The sequence below is a fragment of the Schistocerca americana genome, chromosome 6, assembly GCF_021461395.2.
Source record: "Schistocerca americana isolate TAMUIC-IGC-003095 chromosome 6, iqSchAmer2.1, whole genome shotgun sequence".
Lineage (NCBI taxonomy): Eukaryota > Metazoa > Arthropoda > Insecta > Orthoptera > Acrididae > Schistocerca > Schistocerca americana.
The window spans coordinates 311,096,143-311,103,422 of record NC_060124.1 but is presented as its reverse complement, the minus strand read 5'-3'; positions in this window follow the sequence as shown (position 1 = coordinate 311,103,422).

Sequence of the window (7,280 nt, the reverse complement as noted above, 5' to 3'; positions counted from 1 at the left end):
AGTTGCCTGATGTGTCGCATCTTAAACGGTATGTGACTGGTGTCTACCGGCGCTTCTTCTGATCGTGGCCTGTAGATGTTTATTAGGCAGGCCGTGATGCTGTCTTTGTTTTTGCCCTCCATTTGGATTGCTCTGTGGAGCAGCAGCGCAGCACACTTTGTCCTGACGTCCACCAGCCCCAGCCCTCCTACCTCCTTCTTCAGTGAGCACGTCGCCTGCGATACTTTGAATATTTCCCGTCTCCACAGCAGGTAGTAGACGGCTCCTTGTATCGCTCGGGCGATTTCTGTTGGTGCACTCAATATCTGTGCCACGTACCAGGCTTTCGACAGGATCGTTGTGTTGATCAATTCTGCTTTTTGTCCTAATGTTAGATGTCTACTCGAGTGAGTCCTGGCGAGCCCTCGTATTGTATGTAGGGTTGTTCGCCAGTTCTGTGTCGCCATCTTTAGTGGGCATTTTTGGATGAGTATCCCTAGTGTTTTGTGGGTCTCGGTTACTCGATACCACTCCCTGTTGATGGTCAGACTTCCGTTGCCAATGGGGAGCAGCACGGTTTTTCTGGGATTGACCCTTGCTCCCGATGCGTTTTGAAATGTTTTGATTATCGGTTCTATTTCGTCTATCTCCTGCTCGTTGTTGACAAAGATTCCCACATCGTCGGCGTAGGCCATGCATGTGACCTTCTGCTGCCCGATTTGGTAACCGTGCAGGCTTGCAGCCAGTTTACGTAGCAGTGGATCAAGCGCTGCCGCGAAGAGGGCCATGGACAACGGGCAGCCTTGCCTTACTGACTTGCCTAGTTTTAACCTTTTTGTTGTCCATCCATTTACAGTTATTATCGATGAGGCGTTCTTTAGAAAGTTTCTTATAATGTCGGTGAATTTTTGTCCGAATCCGAGTTTGGTTAACGTTTGCAGGAGATATCGGTGGCTGATCCTGTCGAAAGCCTTGTGGAAGTCAACAGAAATTATTGCTGCGGTCGTTCTGCTGGTGGCGGCGTGCGCAATTACGTCTCTGTATGCGCAGGCGGCGTCGAATATGCTCCTGCCGAGCACTGCACACGTTTGCCACGGGCTGATCGCCTTCATTAACGCAGTCTTGATGTTATTTGCGAGGCATTTCGCGGCAATCTTGTAATCTGCATTCAGCAAAGTTATGGGCCTGAACTCTTCGATGTGTTTCGCTGCCTTTGTTTTTGGGAGAAGGATTACCGTCCCTTCCAGAAAGGAGGCCGGTACTGCTGTCCCGTTTAGGATTTCGTTCACCCGGGGCCTTTCACATGCAAAGCGAACGCTCTACCACTGAGCTACATCCCCAGTTGCTCAGTGCGAAGTGTAATTTATGAACAGACGCGACAACGTACAACGCCCCGCCGTTATCTGAGGACTATTGCGACACGTGACGCAACTGAGCAAACGGAGGGACACGTCATCCCAGGAATGTGTAGGCTACCTCTCAGATGTCTCCAGTGCTCTGTCAGGCACGAACAGGTTTAGCTGCTCCGAACTTTTGGACTGCGGTGTGCTGGAAACTCTGTAGGTTACTGGATATAGAAGAATAGAGATATTTATGTTAAACGTTGTGCATGTACAGTCGTGTGATATCGGAACATTCGAAGAAGTGCGTATCTAATCAAAATAAGAGTCTTGAAGGAACTATATCACCTTCAAATACGATGCATGTATAAATTCACAGTAAAAAATTGAATACTCAAAAAATAACTTTTTACTTGTGCATCCATTTGGACTATCGTTTCCGGGTGAATGATGTATAAATGCTAGAAATTCCTTTAGATACTTTTTGATGGAGCACTAAAGACTTTGTGCTTTCAATATGCATCCTGTGTTTTAATGTGAGCTCGCTGAAGGAAACCATTTTTGGTGTAAGCACTAGGTATGGTAATCTTCGAACATTTCCAAGTGGAGATTCCCATACAGCATGGATTTCATGCTTTGCATTCTCTCCTGAACACACTTTCATGGCTACTGAGGCATCACAAAGATGATTTATCTGCAGTCTAATATAGCAGCTATCTCATCTGTGTGGCTGGGGCTCTCTGCTAGAGTGTTTGTTGTGTCTGCTGGAATATTGCACATATATTTCATTTATCTACAGTTGTTATATCTGAGTGTTTATATAGTGAGACCAAGCAAATTATATACTTGCACATACAATGACATATTGCACTACATGAGTAGTTCAGTAATAATAATAATAATAATAATAATAATAATAATAATAAAAGAGATTGAAACTAAAAAAGAATCGTGTAGAAAATATGTAGAAGCACCTGCCTGTGATGTTGAACAAAATAATGGTAATTTTATAGCAGTAGCTGTCTAAAGGTTCCTGTTGAGAAATTTTCAACTATATCTGAAAAATTTTGATTCTTTGTTGCGCTACCTGTCAGACAGAGGAAAGCATATTTTTTTTTTTTTTTTTTTTTTTTTGCAGGCATTACAGTGTAGATTTTCTGAAAGAGTTTGATGGAAAGAATGACCCTAAAGTCTTGCTTGGTTCTTTCAATTTGACATCAGTTACTAATTTTCCTACTATGGAAGTATAGGAAAACAGCACACTGATGTTTTTATAGACAAAGATAAATATAAACAAATAAAATCTTTTACTGGTAAGAATGGTCTTCCTGAGCATGATGCACAGCTAGTTACAGTATACGTCGTATCTCTATACAGTAATGCAAAACAGACCGCCAAAATAATGTGTTCAGTTAATGATATAACAACAGCACACTCTGGGGAATCTTGCAACAGACTGATATGAGGTTTACAGGACAACTGGTGCTAATTTAAAATTTAATTTATTTCATAATATCTTTGTGACTTTATTTGAAAATAGTTTCCCTTAGAAAACAGTACACATATTTGTAAAAAACCATCTAAAAAGCTGTCGCTTACTGAAGGGATAAATAATCTTATAAAAATAAAAATGTGTCTCATAGCTAGAAAGAGTGATGATCTAGAAACAAACATCGTAAAAACAAATACTGCATTAAGAAAATTCTAGAAGTATGTGCATTATGTCTGAGATTAGCACATCTAATATTAAATTAAAGCAACTTTGAATATTGGTAAAAGGGAAACAGGGCAACTGACTACACAGGAAGACTGTATTTCTATCAAACTCAATGAAAAGTTTAACAAAAAATCAGAGATAGAAAATATTTTTCATTTTCCTTCCTTAAGTGATGTAAAGAAAATAGGAGCCAGCTGTTCATTAGAAAATTACAGGTTGTGTATGGAAGAATTAACACCTATACAATTTGATAAAACTGAAATCCAACCCACCTCTACTACTGAAATTAATAAAACAATAAAATCACTCAAAAGTAAGCTCATATATAATTGATGGCATTTCCAATGGAGTACTAAAAGCTTCTATCCAACAGGTAAGTAGGATTCTCAACCACATTTGTAGTAGCTTAATGGAACAGGTAGACTGAAAATGCAGTTGTTGAGACATTGCATAAAACATGGGATAGGCCGGATGCTAAAAACTACCATCCAGTCTCACCTCTTACAGCTTTATACAAAATTCTTGAAAAGCTTCATATATTTTAAAAATCAAGTACCAACAAAATGTCAATTTGTTTTCAGAAAGTCTTTTCAACATTATATATTAAATATTCTGAACAAACAAACATCAGTCATAGGGATTTTTTGTGATGTCTCAATGGTTTTTGACTGTGTGAATCATAAATTGTTCTAGATAAGCCTGAATACTGTGGTATGGGTGGGACAGTGCACAAACGGTTTAGCTCCCATTTAACTGGAAGAAAGTAGAAAATTGAATTAACAATACAGATAGTTTCCAAAAATCAGTGGAGTCCTCTAACTGCATAGGTATCAACAATGTTGTCCCACAGGGTTCAGTATTGGCCCCTTATTGTTGGTTATATTTAATTACTTGCCACTCTTTTCATGAAGATGCAAAGGTAGTTCTTTTTGCTGATTAGCCAAGTGTAGTAATCACACCCAGCAAACAAGAATGAGCTGAGGAAATTGTAAATAATGCCTTTCTGAAAATTAAGTGGTTCTCTGTAAATGGGCTCTCACTAACTTTTGAGAAAACACAGTATATACAGTTCTGCACAGTATGTGGTATAACTATTGATACATAAAATTTGAACACTTCTGTTGCTAGGGTAGAATATTCAAAATTTCTAGGTGTATGCTGCTTCTACTCAATAGTTGAATAGATGGATTTCTAGATATGAAGTAATTATAAAAAAAATATCGTGTAAAGAAGCATTATGTTAAACTGAAGTGGTCCACATTATTACTAAATATCGTATTTATGTTCTATGGAACAAGAATTAACATAACGTCAGTGTGCCTTTGACCCATATTGTTTTGTATTGTTTCTCCAAATAAGTCAATGTTCTCTGTAGGGGACTGTATATTTCGTTTTTAATTTGTCCTATCAAGGGGACCGCTTCCACTGGTCATCATTAATTTTGTCCCCATTTATGGTTCAAATGGCTCTGAGCACTATGGGACTTAACTACTATGGTCATCAGTCCCCTAGAACTTAGAACTACTTAAACCTAACTAACCTAAGGACATCACACACATCCATGCCCGAGGCAGGATTCGAACCTGCGACCGTAGCAGTCGCGCGGTTCCGGACTGCGCGCCTAGAACCGCTAGACCACCGCGGCCGGCTGTCCCCATTTATGGTGAAGAGCTTTGGTAGAAGTGTAACTCAAGGAAGTGGGAGCTCCAGCTGGCCGAGCATTTATGAAAAATAACTTTTTTGGTGTGGGACGGAGGAGACATGAGCCACTTACGTTAGTGTAGTATCTAGGCAACAGTTGGCGCAGCGAAAAGAGAATAGACTGGTAACCCGAGGATCGTTGGGTCGGGATCATGTGCGGAAAATTTGTTTTTAATTTCGATTATAATGTTACTTACACTGCAGCTAAATTCAAATAATGAGAAATGTGTTGTATTCATTTCTAAAGGAAAAGCCTACGAATGTCAGGGACTTCAAATTAATTTGCAGGAAGGGATTGTAAGGTGTATATAAAATTTGATACTGCTATCGTTTTACAGTTGATTTACTTGTGCTGTTGTCATATTCGTCATAAGAAGAGGGGAATTTTCTCAGCATCAACACATATTATAAACACCGCCTTTTTACAATTACGCGGTGGTTTCCAGGTTTCTATAGGAAAACAAGCTTGATTTACATTCGTAAAAGGTTCTCTCTCATCGCACAGTGTGAAACCAAATCACGCGTAACGCATTATTTCGACAAATATTGGCACTGGAATGCATTTTGAAGCCGTTTCCTTGGGATGTGATTCTTTTCCTTTCGCGGTGAGATAAAATTCCTTGACTGATGATAACAATAGATATCGCAGGTTACATCAGAGAATGTAACGTAGGGAAAGGAGAGAATCACTTCAATACGGCATGAAGGTAATCTTTCTCGAAAAATCTCGTTGTATAATTTTGAATTTGTTCGTCATCCCCACAAGTCAATTAACAAAAGAAATATGTTGTCCTTCACCTAAGGCTTCGTCACATGTGTTGCAAATTTTCTGCTGAAAAAAACTCTTTATACATGTGTGGAGTGTAGGTGTACGAAACTACCTATAAAAAAAGTAAATAGTTAAACCTGTATAGCGCATTCAAGTGAACAATTGTGTGTTGCCAGACATCACAGTTGACCGTTTTCAAAATCTGAAATATCTACCAAAATAAAGGCAATAGAAGTTGTGCATCAAATGAACTAAATTTAGTCTGAATAATTGCTTTATTGAAAAGTCCATTGCTGATTTACGTAACTAAATTCCAAAACAAAAACTCAGAATACGAAAAATGTTTCACACACGTATGTATTGCTTTGATCACCGGAATGTGCTTTGTACAAGAGAATAGTTTCTGATCTTATAAATTATGTGTGTCCGTTGCAAGTCAGATCTGGAAGCTGGAGAGATCTGGAGAGATTGAAAAACAGTTCCTAACCGTCCTTTCCACCAACCTGTCTTCTTCAAAAGTTGTGTCCCCAGTACAAAAGACAGCTCGTCGGTCGTGGGATCTTCTTCGGCGGAGACTGGTAAGCTGTCAACTTGAACCCGTGATTGTCCATTTTAAGGGATGCCACTTGCCCAGGTTAGTCTCCGTATCTACAGAGGGCAAGATTTGTAGTATTGACAATTATGGTAGGCGACAGTTCTCATTACTGTATCCTGTTTTGTTATATTTTAAATAATCACACATTTTATATTGTCTTTTACAACGATCGGCATAGCTTTCTTAAGTGTATGATAACTTTTCTGACTGCTGCCGATATAGGGTACAACACGACCGCGCGAAACAGTTACGTGTCATGCCCTCCGGAACGCCCGAAACAGAGTTGACTAGCGCAGCCAAAGCACTTGGTCTCCCAGGCGCGCCAAAGCTACCTGAAGCACTTCGGTTGCAATATCGTTACTCTCATGTTTCTCAAAACTAGTGAAATTTAATAAACAAGAACGACAGACTCGTAGGGTAACCATGAGAGATTGTCATACTGAAAACTGGGTTAAATACAATGAAAAGTTTATAAATAGTTAATAAGAGAAGTTAGCCGTTTTGACGCCTAACACACGAATGTGCCGACCAATCAGAAGCAAGTTCAGTACAATTGGCGGACTCTCCCACGGGAGTGGTACATGCTGTACCATCTGCCGCTGGTACCTCACTCCACTTTTGCACCATATGCTACTTCATATGTATCAAGCTGCATCAAGGCGAGCTTCTAGCAAAATAAAATACTGCCGGCCACAGCCAGGAATATCACAACCTAATCACTAATTAACAGTGTAATGATATTGTTCTACATGTATACTGCCACTATACGACTATGGCCCTGAACTATTGTTGCATTCACCTCACTCAGTACAGTCAAATTTCTCTCGAACGTGGAGCACAGCAAGCAGTGCTGCATCAAAGCTTAATTGAAATTGTAAACTGAAAATTATATTCACGCATGTTACTGCCATGTGCAGTGTGGACACAAGCAACATATTTCTTGTATAAGAGTAATTTTCGGTGATAAAGTGCTGCAAACGATTTTTCTAAACTTATTTTATAGTAAAGAACTACTTCATAGCTTCACTTTCAATATCATGAACAAATCTGACCTTATACAAAAATGATTGTGTTTTAACAGGTTGATAATTGAAAAAAATTACTTTACACAAAGATTAACCTACCCAAAAGTATCTCTATTCTTTCACAAAAAGTGTGAATGTGGGGGGGGGGGGGGGG